General features: G+C 41.4%; 1 protein-coding gene and 1 long non-coding RNA gene across 4 annotated transcripts in view; one reads left to right on the top strand and one right to left on the bottom strand.

The window, feature by feature from the left end:
- Nucleotides 1–22,826, bottom strand: part of SNX24 (sorting nexin 24) — a 130,988-nt gene that overhangs the window by 79,063 nt on the left and 29,099 nt on the right. The gene's annotated exons all lie outside the window — the stretch shown is intronic.
- The window catches only part of LOC120408575, a 36,628-nt gene that overhangs the window by 1,903 nt on the left and 11,899 nt on the right, over nucleotides 1–22,826 (top strand). The gene's annotated exons all lie outside the window — the stretch shown is intronic.

Raw genomic sequence — 22,826 nt, 5'->3', positions numbered from 1 at the left:
GTTGCATATACAGCAAGACGCGTAGCAGGGGAATGGGCCCAAACTATATAACTTCTAATAGCTTGCTGCCACCTGTCATCTGTGACTAAGGCCACGTTTACACTAGGAGCACTTTCCTGGCACAGGAATACCACTCTACTATACAAGCAAAGCACTTATTCCAGCCCTCACCAAATGAGATAAACTATACTGGTATAAGTTCAGTTGAGTCCTTATAACTATACTAAGGGTTTTTGCCAGCATAGCTATGTCTGTCAGGGATCACATCTTCATACCCCTCACCAACACAGGCATGCTGGCAGACTGTCATACATAGGGTAGACCTGGCCTAAGAGTGCAAGATGAACTCCATGGTAGTGGGGAGTAAGGATTCTGACCCAAGAACAAATGAAGACTGATTTGGTTCCACAAAATGTGAATATGGTAGAGAGTTAGGAGGCAGGAGAGGGAAAACATTTTCTTATGAATAAGGTAGAGAGCCAAAATACAAGGCATATTAAATAGATGGAACAAATTCTCTTCTGGCATAACATCGATGACTTTAGTGGAGTTATGCCAGCTGAGAATTTGGTACAGCTGAGAATTTGATACACACACATCAATCTCCTAGAAAAAAGGAAAATGTGAATGGCTTGTCAGGATTCCAGTGAGTGTATTTATGATAAGGCCATATTTTCTTGGAAAGAAAATCAGCTGAAATATTAAAATAACGACTTTGCACTACAGGATGTGCAATTCAAGTGTCTTTTCAGCAATTCTATGGTGTGGGAATGAATGCCCTATCAGAGGAATGACCTATCAGAGACTGGTGCACACTTTATAATTTTGAAGACTACATATCTGATTTAGTGAAAATTACATTAATTTGTAACTGCCCTCCTGAGGTACGTCTACACAGCAATTAAAGACCTGCAGCTGGTCCAGGTCAGCTGATTCAGGCTTATGGGACTGTAAAATTGCTGTGGACATGTTTGGGCCAGGTCCCAGGGTCTGCAGCCCAAACCAGAAACTCTACAAAGCAATTTTTAGCCCTGCAGCCCAAGCCCCACAAACCCAAATCAGCTGAACCACGGGTCTTTTATTGCAGTGTAGACGTACCCTTGGTGACTCAGCTACAAAGGCAAGTACTGTGTAACTAAATGCAAAGATATAAATGAAATCATGTTAAGTATTGTACCACCACTACATTTCAACACGTAGCTTTAAATTATGAACAGTTCTGATGCTGAATCACTGTTGAAAGCAAAGAAAAATGTGCACACAGCTGGCCCAAGTGACAGGTAACAGATGAATGAAAAACTCTGCTGTATGTTTTATTGCTGCCTGTTGCTGGAATTGCAGATAATAAAACACACCAGTCTCTTCAAATGCTAACTGGAAGTGTCAAAGTCAAAAGATATCAGTCATAGGCATAAAATCTACGCCTGCCACATTCTCAAAATAACAAAAACCAAAAGACACCACTCTATCATAAGCACAAACTATAGGAAAACAAATTTAAAAAAAAAGATTGCTTCTTTCAATATGGTTTGAGTTCTCTAAAAATTGTAATAAGAAAAATAAAAACTAGAACATTTCTAAGGAAGGCGTTATGAGAAGACAACATCCAAAATAGTTAAAAATTAAGTTCCTAAAGTTAGATTCCTAAATTAATCTTTAAGGATTTAAAGAAGTGACTTGGTTTTGGGAAGTGCTGATCAACTTCCTTTTGGAGATGACAATGCTCAATACCTCCAGATATCAGATCACTTCTTTAGATGCATAAATATGGATTTAGGTTCAAAACTTTAGGCTCCCATATTTGAAAATTTTGGCCAGCATCTCTAGAAACAGAAATAAGGACAAGTAACGTGAACAGCTGTTCTGCACTCATTCCCATACTTCCAAGTTTCATGGTTCTTTCTCATCTGTCTCATTAACTTCATGGAAAACAACAACCCATTTACACAAACCACATTTGAACCTCGATGTTTTCCCCTTTCTCTTGGCTTTTGTAGAAAAAGACAAGTTTTTCTAACTTTTATCTGCATGAAACATTGCCATGAATTAATAAAAAAGATATTTTCTTTGTAATTACAAAGGCCTCATTATTAAGAGATGTTACAATCTCCTTCTGAGTAAGCAAGAGTATAAACTCCACGCAGCAGCTGTGCTGTTTAGATGAATCAACTTTAAATACACACACACAAAAGCTGCTCACTGCTTGGTGGAAACTCGACTTGCCTTGTGTTATCCCCTGGATAGAGGGGAGCTGCTATTCTATTCCCCACTATCCCTCTTCCTCCCTAGACAGGATAGACAGCTGCTCCAACTCAAGCAGTCTCTTGCCACTCCACTACGTTCATTTGCACCCATATTTCCTTCCCTTATCCCTCACAGTCTCCTACCCATCATATTCTCCTTCTCAGTCACCTCATTCCCTTGACACCTTTAACAATTTGGGCTTAATTTTTCTGTGCTTGCTGCCTGACTCAGGCAAACATTTTTGGAAAGTTTCTGCTAAAATAGTTCAGCCATTCTTAAGAACAGTTAGAGATAAATACGTTGTTTTGCCCACGTTAAAAATTTCTTACAACCGTGTTCTCAAGACCATTCTTTGGAGCAGAGACTTTGAGGGCAGAAGGGTGGAATTACTCTGGTGTTTAGGATGTGCCTTTTGCATGAAAATCCATCCAAATTTAGCCACAGCATAAGCCTCTGAAAAATCAGTGTTTGCATACGCTCAATAGAGGTTTGTTAGATGCTGGTAGCATTATTCTCCAAAGATTCTGTCTGTGCTAAGCATGATCCATCCCCACAGTACAGCTCCTACATGCTGACTGGACGGAGCATATGCTGTTCCCACAAAGCAGCTGAGTATGCTTCATTCCAGAGCTGCAGGGGCTGAGCAGGACTCTTCCAGCAACTGCATCATCTGGACACCAGCAGCTGCTTAGACGCTAGGCATCAGAACTGAGCCCTGGTCTACACTACGAGTTTAGGTCGAATTTAGCAGTGTTAGATTGATTTAACCCTGCACCTGTCCACACAATGAAGCGTTATTTTCGACTTAAAGGGCAGTTAAAATCGATTTCTGTACTCTTCCCCCGACGAGGGGATTAGCGCTGAAATCGACCTTGCCGGGTCAAATATGGGGTAGTGTGGACCCAATTCGACGGTATTGGCCTCCGTGAGCTATCCCAGAGTGCTCCATTGTGACCGCTCTGGACAGCACTCTCAACTCAGATGCACTGGCCAGGTAGACAGGAAAAGGCCTGCGAACTTCTGAATCTCATTTCCTGTTTGGCCAGTGTGGTGATCTGCAGGTGAGTGCAGATCTCATCAGCAGAGGTGACCATGATGGAGTCCCAGAATCACAAGAGAGCCCCTGCATGGACCGAATGGGAGGTATGGGATCTGATCACTGTATGGGGAGACAAATCCGTGCTATCAGAACTCCATTCCAAAAGAAAAAATACCCAAACATTTGAAAAAATCTCAAACGGCATAAAGGACAGAGGCTATAACAGGGACACGCAGCAGTGCTGCGTGCAATTTAAGGAGCTGAGGCAAGCTTACCAAAAAACCAGAGAGGCAAACGACTGCTCCGCGTCAGAGCCCCAGACATGCCACTTCTATGATGAGCTGCATGCCATTCTAAGTGGTGCAGTCACCACTACCGCACCCCTGTGCTTTGACTTGTCAATGGAGGAGCATGCAACAGGTATGTGGGTTTTGGGGATGAGGAAGATGATGAGGAGGATGTTGAAGATAGCTCACAGCAATGAAGTGGAGAAACCATTTTCCCCAACAGCCAGGAACTGTTTCTCACCCTGGACCTGGAGTCAGTACCCCCCAAACCCACCCAAGGCTGCCTCCTGGACCCGCCAGGCAGAGAAGGGACCTCTGGTGAGTGTACCTTTGTAAATATTATACATGGTTTAAAAGCAAGTGTGTTTAATGATTAATTTGCCCTGGCATTCATGGCCAGTACAGCTACAGGAAAAGTCTGCTAGCGTGTCTGGGGATGGAGCGGAAATCCTCCAGTGACATCTCCATAAAGGTCTCCTGGATGTACTCCCAAAGCCTTTGCAAAAGGTTTCTGGGGAGGGCAGCCTTATTCTGTCCTCCATGGTAGGACACTTTACCACATCAGGCCAGTAGCATATAGTCTGGAATCACTGCATAATAAAGCATGGCAGCGTATGGTCCCGGTGTTTGCTGGCATTCAAACAACATCCGTTCTTTATCTCTCTGTGTTATCCTCAGGAGAGTGATAACATTCCTGTCACCTGGTTGAAATAGGGTAATTTTATTAAGGGGACATTCAGAGGTGCCCATTCCTGCTGGGCTGTTTGCCTGTGACTGAACAGAAATGTTCCCGGCTGTTAGCAACACGGTGCAGGGAGGGGTGAAGCGATCGTCCCAGAGAATTGTGTGTGTTGCGGGGGTGGGGGGGTAGTTGGGTTTGTGCTGCCCATTAACCCGAAAACCACAGCCCCTCCTCCTTTTAAACGGCCAACCCATTTTAAATGGCCAACCCAACGGGTGCTTGGTGTGGGAAATGAGGGCACTGCTGTTTAAAACCATTCACACATGTTATGAAGGTTAAAGAAGCCAAAAGACTGTGTCTTACTAGGGCTGCTTGCAAGCCAAATTCTGTTGCCTGGCCCTGCGTGAAAGATGTCTCACACCAAACTGGCATACCCTCAATAAGATGCAAAATGCGACCTTGTACCGAAAGCACATGTGCTATGTAATGTTAACAGCAAGGTTTACCGTGAAAGAGTCTACCCATTGTTCTCTAAAATGCATCTTTTTAACTACCACTCTCTCTTTTTTTCCCTCCACCGGCGGCAAATTTTTCAACGCTCACACTATCTTCTCCTTCCCAGAGGCTAGTGAAGATTAGAAGGCAAAAAAAAACGCACTTGCGATGAAATGTTCTCTGAGCTCATGCAGTCCTCCCACACTGAAAAAGCCCAGCAGAATGTGTGAAGGCAGACAATGTCAGAGTCCAGGAAAGCACAATATGAATGCAAGGACAGGTGGCGGGCTGAAGATGATAGGTGGTGTCAGCTTGGTGACAGAAGGCAAGAGGCAATGCTGAGACTACTGGAGGAACAAACTGATATGCTCTGGCGTATGGTTAAGGTTCAGGAAAGGCAGCTTGAGCACAGACGGCTGCTACAGCCCCGGTGTAACCAACCACCCTCCTCCCCAAGTTCCATAGCCTCCTCACCCAGACGCCCAAGAACGCGGTTGCGGGGCCTCTGGGCTCCCAACCACTCCACCCCAGAGGACTGCCCAAGCAACAGAAAGATGGCATTCAATAAGTTTTAAAGTGCAGTGTGGCTTGTCCTTCCCTCCTCCCCCACCCCTCCCGGGTTACCTTGGCAGTTATCCCCCTATTTGTGTGATGAATTAATAAAGAATAATGCATGAATGTGAAGCAACAATGACTTTATTGCCTCTGCAAGTGGTGATTGAAGGGGGGAGGGGAAGGTGGCTAGCTTACAAGGAAGTAGAGTGAACCAAGGGCGGGAGGGTCATCAAGGAGAAACAAACGGAACTTTCACACCATAGCCTGGCCAGTCATGAACATGGTTTTCAAAGCTTCTCTGATGCGTACCGTGCCCTCCTGTACTCTGCTAACCACCCTGGAGCCTGGCTGTGCATAATCAGCAGCCAGGCGATTTGCCTCAACCTCCCACCCCGCCATAAACGTCTCCCCCTTACTCTCGCAGAGATTGTGGAGTGCACAGCAAGCGGTAATAACAATGGGAATATTGGTTTCACTGAGGTCTATCTGAGTCAGTAAACTGTGCCAGTGCGCTTTTAAACATCCAAATGCACATTCTACCACCATTCTGCACTTGCTCAGCCTATAGTTGAACAGCTCCTGACACTGTCCAGGGTGCCTGTGTACGGCTTCATGAGCCATGGCATTAAGGAGTAGGCTGGGTCCCCAAGGATAACTATAGGCATTTCAACATCCCCAACTGTTATTTTCTGGTCTGGGAAGAAAGTCCCTTCCTGCAGCTTTTGAAACAGACCAGAGTTCCTGATGATGCAAGCGTCATGTACCTTTCCCAGCCATCCCATGTTGATGTCAGTGAAATGTCCCTTGTGATCCACCAGTGCTTGCAGCACCATTGAAAAGTACCCCTTTCGGTTTATGTACTCGCTGGCTTGGTGCTCCGGTGCCAAGATAGGGATATTGATTCTGTCTATCGCCCCACCACAGTTAGGGAATCCCATTGCAGCAAAGCCATCCACTATGACCTGCATATTTCCCAGAGTCACTACCCTTGATAGCAGCAGCTCTTTGATTGTGTTGGCTACTTGGATCACAGCAGCCCCTACAGTAGATTTGCCCACTCCAAACTGATGCCCAACTGACCGGTAGATGTCTGGTATTGCAAGCTTCCAGAGGGCTATCGCCACTCGCTTGTGAGCTGTGAGGGCTGCTCTCATCTTGGTATTCTTGCGCTTCAGGGCAGGGGAAAGCAAGTCACAAAGTTCCAAGAAAGTGCCCTTATGCATGTGAAAGTTTTGCAGCCACTGGGAATCATCCCAGACATGCAACACTATGTGGTCTCACCAGTCTGTGCTTGTTTCCCGGGCCCAGAATCGGCATTCCATGGCATGAACCTGCCCCATTAACACCATGATATCCACACTGCCCACACTTTGAGATAAGTCCACATTGCCGGGGCCCGTACTTTGAGAGAAGTATGTGTCCATGTCCTGATCACTCTCATCACCACGCTACCATCGCATCCTCGGCTGGTTTTGCTTTTGCAGGTTCTGGTTCTGCATAAACTGCAGGATAATGCACGTGGTGTTTACAGTGCTCATAATTGCGGCGGTGATCTGAGCGGGCTCCATGCTTGCTGTGCTACGGCATCTGCGCTGAAAACAGGCGCGAAACGATTGTCTGCTGTTGCTCTGACAGAGGGAGGGGCAACTGATGACATGGCTTACAGGGTTATCACACTGAATGGCCCCCTCAAGGATTGAACTCAAAACCCTGGGTTTATCAGGCCAATGCTCAAACCACTGAGCTATCCCTCCCCCCACTATTCACAGAGGGAGGGAGGGGGTGAGCAAATGAATACAAAACAAATCTGGTCTCTTGTTTTGATCCACTCCATCTCTCTTATGCATCTTAGGCTGGCAGCAGACAGTGCAGTACGACTGCTAGCCATCCTCATCTCCTGGCTGCTTGCCAGAAGACGGTGCAGTATGACTGCTGGCCATCGTCGTCTCTCATTTATGTCCAGGCGCCCCCGACCGACCTCACCGAGGCCAGCCAGGAGCACACATCTGCCCAGGTGCCCCCAACCAACCTCACCAAGGTCGGCTAAAAGAGCACCCAGGAGACGATGACGATGGCTACCAATTGTAATGCACCGTCTGCTGCCAAAAGGCAATGAGCTGCTGCTGTGTAGCAATGCAGTACCATGTCTGGTAGCACCCAGGAGACACATGGTGACGGTGAGCTGAGTGGGCTCCATGCTTGCTGTGGTATGTCATCTGCACAGGTAACCCAGGAAAAAAAGGCAAGAAACGATTTTTTGCCATTGCTTTCATGGGGTGGGGTGGGGTGGCTGACGACATTTACCCAGAACCACCAGCGACAATGTTTTTGCCCCCATCAGGCACTGGGAGCTCAACCCAGAATTCCAGCAGCGGAGACTGCGGGAACTGTGGGATAGCTACCTACAGTGTAATGCTCCGGAAGTCGACGCTAGCCTCGATACTGTGGACACACTCCGCCGACTTAATGATCTTAAGCGGGGACACACACAATCGCCTGTATAAAATCGATGTCTAAAAAATCAAGTTCTATAAATTCAACCTAATTTCGTAGTGTAGACATACCGTGAGAATAGAGAAACCGTCTCTTATGTACTCCTAGTACATGCCCCTTCCTCTGCCACCTTAGGGGAAGAGAAAACAGCCTTTCTTGAATACCAAGGGGCAAGGAATGGGAAGAGGAGGACAGGAATAGGGTAGTGTCGAAGAAAAACTCAGTTCTCACTTTTTGTTTGGGTGCAGCAAAATCAAATTCTTTATTATTTCTCCAGTAATTACCATGGAGGGAGAGAGTGCCATAGGACACAGGGTCCTGGACAGGTCTCTCAACTGGTAAACAATCACAGCAAGCCTTTATACCTTTTACAGACAATTTCTAGCAATAATACAGACAGTAAAAAGCAACAAATACATTTTGTTCATACATAAGCTTTTCTGCTATCTCACTAGAAAAACAAGACTGCAAGACTGCATATTGCAAGGTCGTAATAACTTTCACACAATTCACTCTATCTTACATTATCTTGCTTCCTCACGTCGCCAGGGTCACAGTTAACCTAACTCATGCTAACTAACATTCATTAAGATCTCTTCAAAACCTTGTTAATTATTTACTGGCTTCCACACTCCCCCCTTTTGTACTTCTAGTACAACAAACAATTTCAAATCTCAATTCGCATGAAACCATGGACTTCAGATTCTACAGCAAACACGTCAACCGTCAGGGGACGTAATGACAATGCATAATTAGCATGAACATGAAAGGTATTGCTATTCTTACGTTATTTACAACAACAACAACAACAATATAATCCTAAATTAACTAACAACACTACAAATAATAACAATCCTATAGGAATAACATAATGGGACTGTTGTACAATCGTGAACACAAAGCACAAAACATCATACCTAGTACATAAAGTAAACACTCTATAAGCTGTATGAAAGGCATTCCTTCCAGCTTGATATATATTCTAAAGCATGGGAATTTGCCCTTGCAATTCAGAGATTCTTTGAACCTTTGGTAACAATGAAAGCAAATTTTGAAACTGATCAGGCACTATTCTAGTCCAATCAAAATATACCTAAAATCTAAAAGCTACTTGCAATATTCTATCTGCATTCTATCTGCAGGCCAGTAAATGATATAATTGCCTGCAGCAGTGGTAAGATCAATATGTATATCTTGTAAAGTGGTGGCATTAACGCACACACAGCTATCATTAGGTTGAAAAAAAATGGGTGTCCCGTCAGGGTAGTTCCTTGACCTCCACCCTCTCAACAAATATTGTCATAAACAGTGACAACTTCTCCTAGCTTCAGTTTATAGATACACTGAGCTGTGGTGGTTCTAACGGCCAAAATGTCCATTGACTCTCTATTCTTATCCAAAATGTCAGGTGTCAGTCTAGGGGTACTGTCTAGAAATCAGTTGGAGATACCAGGTGGTCTAATTTCCCCAGATGTCTCGGTAAACAATTACAGTCCCACAGGCATCCTCCCCATGGACCCAGCAGGATTCGGTATGTGGGAGCCCACACCCACCCTAACCGGTCCATATGCTTGGAAGGAGCACTGTGAATGTCCACACTTCCATCCAGAAAGTGTCCAAGTATGAAGTGTAGACTGTGGGAGAATACAAACAGAGAAGAAAGTGACACACCTGGGGACATGTGGGAGTGACACTAGAGGAGAAGAGTAGAAGAGGGCAGGCTGGAAGATGATAGCCTACTATTGCTATCAGTAATCCTTAAATCAAGTGATAGATGTCTATGCTGTGGATCTAAAAAACTTCAATCCTGCAGATGACCTGTGCCAGGGTCAACATGGTTCCACATGATGGAATTTCTATTTTTTTCAGTTTGCTTTTTAAATTTTTTTAGGCGATTACATTCATAAAATGTTAAAAGAACATTATGGTTTCAAATTCAAGCACTCAAAAGTTAAGAAATACCAGACTTAAAGTTGCCTGTGCAACCTTAATTCAGCCTTCTCTTGTACATATACATTATGATACAATATTTATTTAATTACTTGATCACACACTATTTTTTCCACAGGATCCCTGCCTCATTCAGTGCACAGGATGGTGCTCAGCACTGTGTAATTAAGGAGGCTTCTGTCTGCAAGACCTTGCCTCAGTTGTTGCTGAAGTTGAAAGGTGCACAGTGAACAAGGCAGGGGATTGCAGGTAGAGAAAAAATGGTCTCATGACTTAGGCAACTGAACGACAAACTGGAGAACTGGATTCGGCCCCTGAATTTACCACAAAAATTCTATTTTATGCTAGGCAATCACTTACCTCAATCTTTTCAGGAGTAGTCACTGTGTGTGTTCCTCATTTTCTATGTGACCAACTTGAGACAGTTAGGGCTTGATTTGAAGAAGTGCTGAATATACTATGCTTGGAACTAAGAGGTATGAAAATGCTAAGTAAAATCAAGCCCTACGTGTCTTAAGATGGACACCCAAAATTAGTGGGCACTTGAAAATTTTGGCCTTAACCTCTGTGTCCCAGATCTTTATCTGTAAAATAGGGATAATGCCACTACATAATTCACAGAAGAACTGTAAAGATTAATTAATTGTTTGTGAAACAATCAGATACTATGTGCATCCTTAATATAGGTGTTTCCTACCTTCTGTTTGACACTGCAGTGCAGGGTTTTTTTATGTAATTTCTATTCAAAAGAAAGGCATAATCTTCTTTCGTATATATCCTAGGTTCAAAGATCCCATATCATTATCATCTCTTCCAAAACTGGACAGACATGTCAGTGCTAGAGCCTTGCAGCCCTGACAAAACAGCTCTACAGCATGAATCACTGTCGTTCTACATGTGGATTCAGCATTTCCCAATCTCTTCTTTTAGGGCACATTAAAAGGGAGAAAAAGAGCTGTTCCAAGAGATTTTGTATTGACTCCCCCACAAATAAAGAGACTCTACGTTACATGATATATCATAATCAGGTAATTTGTACCTCTGCTATAACAGAAGAACAATGGTCTCAAGAAAAGTTGTTGACTTGCAAAATCATGAACCACTTCAGAGGTGGTTATTTTAACTACTGTTTTCCAAGATGTGATGGCATACGTTCAGACACTACACTACTGAAAATCAATACTATTTATATTTAAGGCATTCTTAAAATTTTGTACAAGAAAAAAATGTCATTTTGGTCATAACTTTTTTCTCACTGCATTTATAGGATTATACTGAATGTATCTGTACTTTTACTAGCTATCCAATTGGAATTAATTTCTCCCATTATTCTGTAAGGACAGAAGAAATAAAATGACCCAATTTAGTACGCTGTATGGATGAAAAACTAAAAAAACCACACCACAGATTTTTTTTTTCATTTCTACATTACAAGTTAAATTTTTCAGCTCCTGGCTTTTTTCTAAAAACTTGCAAGTTATCTCTCTCCACACTAACTCATAGTAGCACAGTAGAGATGAAAATAACAACTCTAACAGTAATTTGTATCCTGTTTAAATGGTGTTAGAGGAAGGTATAGCACATCTCTGTGGTTGCTACTACTGTGACATGAGAATATTGTTAACAAAAGGGTTTGAGGAAAACTAGGACTGGTTTGGCTTTAGAGAGTTGTTAATCTCTCATTATCTCTTAACATAGTGGAACTGTAAAGTCTCTTCTCCAAATACATCAATACAACACTCCACAAAATATGCAGTTTGTAAAAACCTATTTTAATAGCAGGTAGGTGTTACAGTGGACTCCGGCAGATCAAAGCAAGTTCGGATAACATGGTTTCACCTATAAGGCAGTAAGTTTTTTGGCTCCCGAGGACAGCATTATATTGGGGTAGAGGCGTATTTTGTTTGAAAATGAAAAACTGAATTTTTTTGAGAAAACAAGGCCACTTTCCATACACACAAAATTTGAAAGTCAAAAACCAAAATATTTTTGAGAAAGAAAAAGAAAGAAAGAAAGAAAAAGAATTTTTTGACCTGCCCTAGCTTCAATCTATTTCTCTGTGGAGAAATGAGTACATCACAAAAACCACCACCACAATTGGCACACTAGCTGATAGTCTCATCAGAGACCAAAGAGAGCAAGGAGAGTAAATGCTTTAGTGATATATAGTCCTCCTGTATTGTAGTTGCTTTTTTAGATAACTAGTAGAGTACCTGAGTCTCCATTTAAATACAACAAAGACAATTCCATCATCATCATCACAGCAGTTCACTCAAACAAAAAGGAAAGGCAGATAAAGATAGCTACTTCAAATGCAAAATAATAATATGCACAAATAAGCAGAATTAACAAAAAAACCCACACCAAAAATAATTTTTAAAGTATTAAATGCCTTTATAGTTTCCTTGAAAATAAACTAATTAAGAAACTAGACAGTAATTTTATAAGGACAAGCAAATCACCTCAAGAAGTGACTTCAACCACTATGCACAAATACTTGGAAGATCTGTTTACACCTTACACTTAAATCACTACAAAACAACTTCTATGAGTATCCATATACTAAGTGATGAACACTCAGTCTCAAGTGAGATTGCCTGGATATACCAAGAAGAATGTAGATATTTAAGACCTTATGAAACATATATGTAAAACATTTCATTAGGGAAATAATGACATATGCATCTGAAAATCTTCAGGTGATTTTTTGGTTTGTTTTAAGAGCCCCTAAAACATTTTTTGGAGAGAGAAGCATTGTGTCACAGTAATAACTGAACCAATATCCAATTATTATTTTCTATTCCACCTATCTAGTGTAGATTGTCTTACACTGCTGTCATAATGGAATCACTGTGAGGCTAGCCTTAGCCAACATTTTTCCAACTGATTTTTCTGGATGTTTTTGTTCAGTCCAACATCTGACCCCAAATGTGTTTTTTCATTTAAAGTTATTTCCACTTCATTAACACAATTCTTTACTTTCAAGCTTCTTTGTTAGTGCCAAAGACAAAATTCAGACTTAAAAAATTCAAATGACGTGCATCCAAATGAGATTTGTATTGTTCCTTCTCAAGATACCTATTTACACGAAATCTCTTATAGTTTCTCAGCTTCTAGAAAATGCAGATGCCACTGCACATCAAGCCTATGTTTGCCTCTTTGCACAGACAGTCCAAAACAGTTTTCTTGATCTGTTTCAACTTGAAATGTTGTCAATATATGGATTGTCTTGCTTTCTAATTCAGTGAAAAATCTAGTTTTCCATTAGTCTGTACCTTTCTAATTTTCGATACAGCTTTACTAAATGTAATTATTAAAGGCAGATTCAAGAAAGCAATTACTGAACTACTGGTTTGTATCTCTGAAGTCTTAATAAAGAAAAAGAAGTTGTAGTGACAGAAACAGTGCAATTTTTTTAAACTAGAGCAGGTGACTATATATATCTCAGATACATAAAAAGAGAAATACACCACGAAGTGGTGTGGAATAGAAGAGTAACCAGCATGTATTTGGGATGGCCACATCACTGACAAGTGGCCGCACACACCCTCCCAAACAAGTGTTAATCTATACCACACCTCAATGTATTCAGTATATGCCACCGTTTACTTTAGATACAGTCCTAAAGACATGTTTAAACAAATAATATTTTAATAGGACTGGGACTTTGGGGGGAAGAAGTGGCGTGTTTTGTTTGGAGATGTCTGGTAGGGTATTTTGGGGAGCTGGAGTATTTTATGAGAACATGAACCGTGAGATATCTGATCTTCACTTGTCACTGATTCATAGGCAAATACTGGGCCTCAGACCAATGTAACTGGGAGGAAAATTCCACAGGAAACACTTCTCTGGCAAAAAGTAGCCTGCACTACAGGCAAGCAAAAGAAGTTACAACTCAGCCCCTGTACCAGCTACAGTGCCCCTCACACCTGACCTGGAGTGCAGCTTGGCAGGACAATCATGTCCAGATTATGGAATTTGTGTATTTAGCCTTAAAAAGAAACCTGTGAGTGAAATCCTGGCCACACTGAAGTCAATGGCAAAACTCACATTGACTTCAGTGAGGCCAGGATTTCACTCTAGATGTTTAGGGACGGTTTCCCTAAACATACTTTATCATAATTTAAATATTTTTTTGGATACCGAATTGTTGTAGCCATGTTGGTCCCAGGATTTAGAGAGACAAGGTGGGTGAGGCAATATTTTTCATTGTACAAACTTCTGTTCGTGAGACAGACAAGCTTTCGAGCTTCCCTTCTCTTCATGTGTCATTATATAATGCCTGCATCTGTAACTTTCACTACATGCATCTGAGGAAGTGAGGTTTTTTTTACCCACGAAAGCTTATGCCCAAATAAATCCGTTAGTCTTTAAGGTGCCTCCGGACTCCTTGTTATTTTTGTGGACACAGACTAACATGGCTACCCCCTGATACTTTCAAGCTTAGCCACCTTGTGTATGTCAAATAATGTCAGTTTATTTATTGAGAGAACTCTATCTTATTTGCAAACGAATAGTAGCGCTATCTGTCAGATGTTGTGTCAGTGACCCACTAACTCGAAAGCAATTTTCTGATTTTAAAGAAGTCTCTACTTTTACATTTTCCATTGAGGTTCTTTTTATCTATCATAAAACATACCCATGTTTTTCAGTCTCACCTGTCCCCAAACAGTAAATGAATTTGAATCTGAAAAGTATAGGTGTCATTACTTAGTTAAAATATAGATTTAAAGCACTAATCTAGTTTCTGTAGCACACAACTAATTAATAATATTATTAACGGTAGATAAATGTTGACCAGGTGCTTGTCACCGTACAAACCAAAGATAAAAGTAGTAGCTTCCTGAAGAACTCACCATCTAAAGAGAGATGCAGATAAGACCAGATGCACAGGGAAATGGAGAAAGTGATTAATTTGGCACATTTTGAATGGGTTGTTTTTGTGTATTTTCATCCCTCTTCTCTTAAAAGTTGCAATGGAGAAGGTGAGGGGTAGGGTGTGTGGGCCATGAGGAAGATGTGAGTAGATGCTGAATACCTGTTGCACTGACAGCCTAATCCAAATCCCACTGAAGTCAATAGAAGTCTTGACTTCAATGGGTTTTGAATCAGGCTCTGGGATTGGCAGGTCAGTTCCATTAATGGGGTCAGCACAAAGAATGGCCTGAAAAGTACAAAGTATTGAACAATGTCCACATGATAGATACATAAAGATCTTAAATAAATAAATACAAAGTACCCTTTAAAAGACAAGTGGTCCTTAAAAAAATAATATACTTACTGTGGCTGTATCAGTGGATTATTATTTATTTTTATATTAAGGTAGTGTTTAGAAGTCTAAACAACAATGGAGCTCATTGTGATAAGCACTGTACAAGCACAAAGTAACAGAGTCCCTGCTCCAAAGAGTTTACACATTAAATAGATAAAACAAAGAGTGGGAGGGGAAAACGGAGAGGTGACTGGACTAAGGTGACACAGCAGGTCAGTGGCAGGGCTGGGAACACAGCACAGGTATTCTGATTTCTAATCCAGTTTTCTCTCTTCTCAACATGACTAGATTATTAAAACAAAGTATTTTAACATTCTAAATGTTATTTTCCAATTTATGTTTACTTTTTTCATTTTAGACAACTGTACAGTGAAACTAGACCTCTTTAGTCAGGTTCATTTTTTGTTTTGAGTCGAATTTTTACTTTTTCCAATCTAGCACAATGTTATAAGGATAAAGATAGGTTGCAAGCACTGCAAAGGAATGATTAAATCCACACCTCTATCCAAAACAACAAATAAAATCATGACAACATTATTAGAACTGTTTACATGAAATTTATCTAGATTAAACCACCCATTCCAAGACAAACCCCAGCAACTTAATCTGGGACCGGTACTGTAGTGTTTCTGTAAGGACAAGAAGAGCCTTTCTGTTCCACAATGGACTGCCTGCCATCGACCACCAATAAATCCAGTCCTGAAATCTGCTGAATATCCTCAGTTCCCACCAACATCCATGACAGCTGAAGGCACTCAGCACTTTGCAATATCAAGTCCAACCAAATAAAAACAATTTTACCCAAGTGAAAGTTACATATTTCATTTAGCGTTCACAGTTGCTGAAAAGCAAATATTCTTCCTGCTACTCTTGTTTATCACATGCATTTGTGAGCTTTGACAGTTACTAGTTTTAAACAATTTTACAAGGTTTAAAAAATACCACACACTGAGTTTGATCTCACGATTAATTATTAAACAAATAAGTCCAGCAGTACTTTGAAAGAGTATACCAGAATGGCATGTTGGCTCATAATATTGATCCATATTGGGTTTACTGCCCAGGATAATGTTTAAGTATTCATCAGATTTGTGTGAAAGATAGCAGCAAACAGGATATTCAGTTTAATATTAAAGAGGGTGGGGAAAGGTGTAGTATTGAAGGTCATCTTACAACCAAACTTGCTTGAACTAAAGGGAAACTAATTTTAGAGAGTTTTATGGGGGTCTTTTGTTCTGTACTGGTTGTCTCCATATATACTGCTTTTATATGTTATGTTTTCATGAGTTTATCTCTCCCATAAAATTCACTTTTTTGGATAATCCTCAATATAAAAGTTTTCAGTTCAGCAGGAGTTTCCCCCAAGTGCTTAACCACAAGTTTTAAATTAAATCAATTCAACTATTTTTAAGTTAGGGGGAAAAAAACAGCAAAAATATTTCCTGGTTTTACACACTTTTTTTCTTCTCCAATATTCAGACTAACTACATCGATTATTTTCGTATCTTCCCCCACAATGATAATTTGAAGAGATAAAAAAATTAGTTTAAAACACACAAAGGTCACTGTGCTGCCAAAATACAAAAACTATCTTTCTCTGCCTTTTTCAATGTCTATTCTGTATTGTGTACGGGCTATGATCATTTTACTGCAGGTTTACAGAAGATGAAAAAAAAAGTCTCGTCTGTAGCACTATCAGATCATTTATACACAGCACACATCAGCTGTCATTTCTGTCCATTCCACTGGTTTTCCCCCTCCTCCCTTCCCTGCTTAATCTGGGCGAGCTGTCAAGTTTCTAGTTTCTGACGTGTATTTACATCACTCAATGACATCTGACAGTAGTGAAAGGCCACAGAAAACTGCTTATTGATCAGAGCAAAACTAGTTGACGGAACAGATGAGGTTGTATCAAAGAAATGCAGCCACACTCAGGTGATGACATTTTGTTCCCCTGTACACGAGTGCTTAATGGAATACAACTTCATTATATCATGCCACTAGTGCTTAAGGCATTGCACAGATTTCATGACTGTTTTGTCTACGTGGTGATGAGGACAATCTATTTGTACTGGTATCAACGTATTACTAACCCGATTTGCTCATGAATACTTGCAAACTACCAGCCAGTGTGTCCTGATGAATGTACCAAGAGACACTGAAGTCTCAATCTTGCCAAAATCTAATTGAGTTGACCTTTTTAAAAAAAAATAGAATTACCATTTAATGACCAACGGCTACTCAGGAGGGTTCCTTTAGAACTTCTGTAGTAAAGACGTTTTAAAAGGCCATTTTTATGCTTGAGACTGGTGGTGATAACTGATCAGGAGTATATCAGAGGTTATTATATTATTCCATAAGAGTCCCTCAAACATTGTTGATTTAAATGCAAAATTGTTATTTGGTACAGGGTCCCAACATAAACTGTCCTATATCTGTTCCTAAATTTTCTTCTTTATAACTTTTGATTATTTTAGCATGAAGACAATTATGTAAATGTATATTAGTTTTCACCACAAACAGAAACCTGTAATTATGTATACGCAAACAATTACAGGTTATTTGCATAATAAGTAGTTAAGGTACTACAAAGAAGTAGTTGCTTATGTTCATAATCTAATTGTAATGGACTGTGAGCATCCTGTCTTTTGGAAACAAAGCCAGCAGTGGTGGATTAGCCACTGAACCAACAGGGCCCATGCCTAGCGGCTCTGGCCAATTGGGGGACCACAGAAAAACGGGCACCTCTGTGCTCGACCCACTCCACCCGCCCGGCGCTCCAGCTGGCAGTGTGCTCCAGCCAGGCAAGCCCCCGGGCCCCGACTCTGCTCCCCAGCAGGAGTGCCGGGTGGGTGAGCGGGGCAAGCCCCCACGCCCTGACCCTACTTCCCCGGCAGGCACACCGGGAGAGGGAAGGAGGGGACTGAAGGTGGAAGGGGTGGGCAGGGGTCCCCACTTGCTCTGGCCCCGGGGCCCACAAAGCCCTAACCGGCCCCTGATAACTCAGGATCTTGAAACTTCCTACAGAACATCAAGAACACTGTTGACTGTGTAAGAGGTGCCAAAGTTTCATCTAAGGTCTCATGTCTCATTAGATCCCATACTCAGCAGGGATGAACATGATCATTATTTGAAAGAAGAAAAATAAAGTTGCAGCTGTAAATACCTGGATCACTTCTGACTACTGATAACCATCTATTACCCACCTCTTCCCAAGTTAAGTTGAAAGTTCAGGCTACCCGCTTGTAAGCAAGAACAGTTTTCAGACTCGGAATTAAGATCTCTGGCCCTCCAAATGTTCAGAGGATTCTTTACATTTAGGCGAGGCAGAAGACTCAGCTTTCAGAGAAGGCTTCTACTAAACTTTGGTCTAAACCTCCAGGGAGAGACCAGATGTTCAGTAGAAGTTACTGTGTCTGAGTCGTACACATCCAGAAAGATGGAACCTCAAGAATATCAATGAGAGGCAACTAAAGTCTCTTAAAACAACTAGAACACATCATTCTACTTTTTCTCTCACTGGGAAGAACTCAGACCTTCCTTATATAACAGTACAGAATAAGCAGGGAGAACATCGAGAATATGGGTGAGACAGTCTGGCACCACAGTAGCTGCTAACAACCAAAAGGAGTACTTGTAGGAAGAATCATGCTCAGTTCCTTGAGCCCTCAATGCAAACAGAATCTTCAGAATCTTAGGAGAATTTCGCTGCCTGCCTCCAAACAACCTGGATTAAGCACATGCAAAGTGTGATTTTCAGTCTTACAGCTTCAGAGACGAAATTTGGGTCTGTTTTCACAGGGGCAGCAAAACATGTTTCTCATCCAACACAACTCCCATTCCAAATTTCAACTCCCTGCTCCACAGCACAAAGATGCTTCTCAACAAAATGGTTGTCACAATTTTTAACATTAGCAAAAACAATGTTTTTCTCTAACCTTTTTCTTAGATTTCAGAGTGGTAGCCGTGTTAGTCTGTATCAGCAAAAACGACGAGGAGTCCTTGTGGCACCTTAAAGACTATCAAATTTATTTGGGCATAAGCTTTTGTGGGCTAGAGCCCACATCATCAGATGCATGAAGTGAAAAATACAGGAGCAGGTATAAATACATAAAAGGATGGGGGTTGCTTTACCAAGTGTCAGGTCAGTCTAACGAGATAAATAAATTAACAGCAGGATACCAAGGGAGGAAAAATAACTTTTGAAGTGGTAAGAGAGTGGCCCATTACAGAAAGCTGACAAGAAGGTGTGAGTAACAGTAGGAAGAAATTAGTATTGGGGATATTAAGTTTAGGTTTTGTAATGACCCAACCACTCCCAGTCTTTATTCAGGCCTAATCTGATGGTGTCCAGTTTGCAAATTAATTCCAGTTCTGAAGTTTCACATTGGAGCCTGTTTTGGAAGTTTTTTTGTTGAGGAATTGCCACTTTTAGGTCTGTTATTGAGTGACCAGAGAGACTTAAGTGTTCTCCTACTGGTTTTTGAATGTTGTGACTCCTGATGTCAGATTTGTGTCCATTTATTCTTTTGCATAGAGACTGTCCGGTTTGGCCAATGTACATGGCAGTGGGGCATTGCTGGCACATGATGGCATATATCACGTTGGTAGATGAGCAGGTGAACGAGCCCCGGATGGTGTGGCTGATGTGGAAAATCAGCCTAAGGCAGTCACTTGGCATGAAAAATTTAAGCCCAAACAGTTAAAATTGAATAAAGTTATAAGAAACTGAAAACAGGGTCTTATAATGGAAAGTATTAGGCGTCATTGGCAGCTCTGCCTATAATTGGAAATAACTATGCTAGGGAGTGATAATTATTGTTGAATCCTGACTTTTTTATGGCAACCACCATAGACATTTGTAAGTTTATGTATGCACAGATTCATTTTAAATATGTACAGTCCTATTAGGGTTTCTTAAAGCAAAACATTCAAGATAACAGAAACAGTGATTTATTATAGGATTTGGTCCTCTCTCAATTTGTGAAAAATTAATTAAAGGCGATAAGAGTGTGGAAGTTTTCAGAGTATGAAAAACATAGCTTGGCCAGCATATTTGTAGATAGATAAGACATGCATTTTAGCAGTGATCTTCCTTTAAAAAGGAATCAAAAGTATACAGATATATGTTTTGCACTTCTGCCATAAAAACCTTTCACCAGTTAGCTCCTTATTCATGAGAACTAAACTTTATCAGAAAAATTTGCATTAAACAAGAAGTTGCAGAAAAATTATATTTTGCCCTTTCCAAGTCTGAATCTTGCCCTTAATGCTTATACAGGAAACAAGAAACTCCTCTTAGCAGTCTAATATGCATAAATAGCTGGCCACGGAGCTTGGGCATTGATATAGATCAGTCGTTCTCAAACTTTTTTTTTACTGGTGACCCCTTTCACATAGCAAGCCTCTAAGCACGATCCCCCTCCCCCCCGATCAATTAAAAATGTTTTTTTATATATATATTTAACATCATTATAAATGCTGGAGGCAAAGCGGGGTTTGTGGTGGAGGCTGACAGCTTGTGACCCCCTGAGGGGTACCGACCTCCAGTTTGAGAACCCCTGATATAGACTATGGTGATGGCAACTGATAACAATGACTATGAGAAATGGGTTCATTCTGGGTTGTTAAAAAAATTAACAATGGAACTAGAAACATTTGTTCTATCTGTAGTGCAGTGGGGCAGACAATCCAAAGTGTGAGGTCTCTTCTAGTTCTGTACAAAGCTGATTTATCCTCACCCATACTGAAACTGAAGAATGTTCCACTACTTACAAAAAGAACAGGAGTACTTGTGGCACCTTAGACTAACAAATTTATTTCACCTATCCTGAAAGATGATCCCTCACTCACAGATCCTGAGAGACAGGCCAGTCCTCGCTTACAGACAGCCTCCCAACCTGAAGCAAATACTCACCAGCAACCACACACCATACAACATAAACACTAACCCAGGAACCTATCCTTGCAACAAAGCCCAATGCCGGCTCTGTCCACATATCTATTCAAGTGACACCATCATAGGACTTAATCACATCAGCCACGCCATCAGGCGCTCGTTCATCTGCACATCTACCAACGTGATATATGCCATCATGTGCCAGCAATGCCCCTCTGCCATGTACATTGGCCAAACCGGACAGTCTCTACGCAAAAGAATAAATGGACACAAATCTGACTTCAGGAATCATAACATTCAAAAACCAGTGGGAGAACACTTCAACCTCTCTAACCACTCAGTGACAGACTTGAAGGTGGCAATTTTGCAACAAAAAAACTTCAAAAACAGACTCCAAAGAGAGACTGCTGAACTCAAATTAATATGCAAATTAGATACAATTAACTTAGGTTTAAACAGAGACTGGGAATGGTTGGGTCATTACACTAATTGAATCTATTTCAATATGTTAAGTTCTCACACCTTCTATGGGTCATCTCAATTATCACTTCAAAGGTTTTTTTTCTCCTGCTGACAATAGCTCATCTCAATTGGTTGGACTCTTCCAGTTGGTATGCATACTTCCACCTTTTCACGTTCTCTGTATGTATAAATATCTGCTGTTTGTGTGTCCCATTCTTTGCATCCGAAGAAGTGAGCTGTAGCCCATGAAAGCTTACGCTGAAATAAATTTGTTAGTCTCTAAGGTGCCACAAGTACTCCTGTTCTTTTTGCGGATACAGACTAACACGGCTGCTACTCTGAAACCCTCCACTATTTAGTATACAGTGTCCTAATTGCTGATGGATTCAATGCCCATAAAGAAAGCAAGAAACCAATTGTTAATACAGAGGAGTAGTTAGGGAGTTCCAATCAGAAAACAGGGACTCTGTGACAGAGAGATGGTGTGGAAAAAGGAAGTGGGGAATTTGAATTTTATTTCCATATAATTATAATAAAGTTTATTTTGCTTCTTCACTTTTTTTAGGATAAATCACATTATCAATAGTCACATCTGTAAATGAATAAATAAAATGGGCTAGCTTAGTGTCATAACATCTAACTTTTAGGCATCTGGATTATCACTGGGATTCACAAAGCCTGAGTTAGGTCCTTAGGCTTCCCACAATGAATGGAAGAAATGAATGGGGTTCACAAAAACCAGCCTGGCAGGTGGCTCCTCGCCTAATCAAGCTAATGGGAGATGCTGAGGAACAGGGGGAGTGGTGTGTTAAGGAAGTTCGGTGCCTAAGTCCAAGTTGGGGGGAGGCAACGTCTTTTGCTTGGGATTCTCAGCTGAAAACCCTCTCCTGGAGTCAGTGTCTAATGTGTTTCTTGCAAGAGACTGGAGGATGAAAGTCCCTCTGTCTCTCCTCTTGACACTGTTCCACTTTGGATAACAAGTCAATGGATCGGGGGACTGGATCCTACGTCTCCCACATCCTGGGTCATTCTCATGCATGCATGTTTTCTTTCTCGGCCAACTATTCTCTAATTATTTAATCCAAAATGGAACAGCTTCAACAGGAGAGACTGAAGTAGCTCCACATCAAAATATCTCATAGCCCAGTGGTTAGAGAGCTCACCTGAGAGCTGGCAGATCCCTGTTCAAATTCCTTGTTCCTCCTTAGGTAGAAGGGGTGACTTGAACTAGGGGTGTCCAATATCCCTGGTGAATACAGTAACCACTAAGCTAAAGTTATGAGAAAAGGCATTGCCTTCCCCCCTCCACTCGCTGTTCTGTGTGGAGTTGGGCATGCTCTGAACATGACTACCAGATCAGGCCCCACAGGAGGGTTAGGTGAAGGAACACCTATCTTCACCAGCTCATGAAACCCTATTGGGCGCAGGCATCTGGATAGCTAGAGTAA

This window comes from Mauremys reevesii, linkage group 6, assembly GCF_016161935.1.
Source record: "Mauremys reevesii isolate NIE-2019 linkage group 6, ASM1616193v1, whole genome shotgun sequence".
Classification (NCBI taxonomy): domain Eukaryota; kingdom Metazoa; phylum Chordata; order Testudines; family Geoemydidae; genus Mauremys; species Mauremys reevesii.
Note: the sequence above shows the minus strand (reverse complement) of the source record. Positions and strands in the feature narration are given on the sequence as shown.